Source organism: Sphaeroforma arctica, assembly GCF_001186125.1.
Source record: "Sphaeroforma arctica JP610 unplaced genomic scaffold supercont1.789, whole genome shotgun sequence".
NCBI classification, from domain to species: domain Eukaryota; class Ichthyosporea; order Ichthyophonida; genus Sphaeroforma; species Sphaeroforma arctica.
In genome coordinates, this window is record NW_014039769.1 from 23,779 (window position 1) to 25,064 (window position 1,286).

A 1,286-nucleotide genomic window follows, 5' to 3' on the forward strand; every position below is an offset into this window, starting at 1 on the left:
TATATATATATATTCACAAGTTTACACTTCACAGTGACTTCACAATTCAATTCAGAAGTTCAATACATATGCAGTATATGCAATTTTTTTTGAATCTACATAGTTCACACATACAGACTAATAACCACAGGGTGATGAGATCGGTCAATCGCACCAAAGTCAATATTTCTTTTATTTTTCATACATATTGTTTGTAGTAAAACAGTTGAATTGAATACACATATTTATTTATAGCCTTCTCCAATCAATTTCTATATTTTCCAAAAGGGATGTTTTGTATTTACTCTGTATTTTATATATTTTTGTTTTTGAAAACCAATTTTTATTTTTTGACCTCGCTGACTATTTTTAAGCCAATGATATCTTCATAAAAGTCAGTAGCCCTATACTTTTTCTGTACTATTTTAAAAAAAGGACTCCTCCTTTTTTGTTCAAATAGTATCTGTTGATGAGCTGGAAATCTGGAATTGTGAGAAAAATGCCATTTTTACGTCGATGCAATCCGGAACTCCGATCGAATCAGGATTCTGATTGGTTGTGGTTCAAAATTTATAGTATATGCTATACATAGCAATAGCGAACTCTCACCCTTTTTTTGGGGGTATTTTAATATTTTTTTATGAGATACGTGAAGTAAACATAAAGTTGCTAGTGAGTAACTGTACAACATATATGTACAATTCCAGTTCTACGCTTTTGTTATTTATCTCAAAATATTAACCGACAAAATGGATACGTTTTTATAAATGTATCTATTCAGATTTCGAATGCACTTTTATTATATATGCTATCTTGTATCGATTTAGCAATTAGCACCACATTAAAATTTGAAACATTATCCAGAAAAACAACAAATTCAATATTTTAAAAATATACTTCCCAAAGCGGCGATACTAAATAGAGTACATATTCCAATTTTCATATCTGTTGACCAAGAAAGAATACTCACACAATACATACTGAAAAGACTGATAGTAAACTGTGGGCACGAAAATATATTATTAATAATAATAAATAAATCATAGCCTCTCCAAATTGAACAAAATAATACACAAAATAATAAAAATATTTCGACACGGGATCGTCAACAGAAGAGGTTGAAGGTTGAACTTTCAGCAAACGCACATATTTAAGCCGCATATTTGGGATATATTGTAGGCTGATAAAGGAACTAAATATAATAGATCGCATTTCGCGTATATAAAAGTAACCACACAGGTGTATACAAACAGACGATTCACATCACACGTACAGTTCGTCGTACACACCCATTTGCTTTCAACACC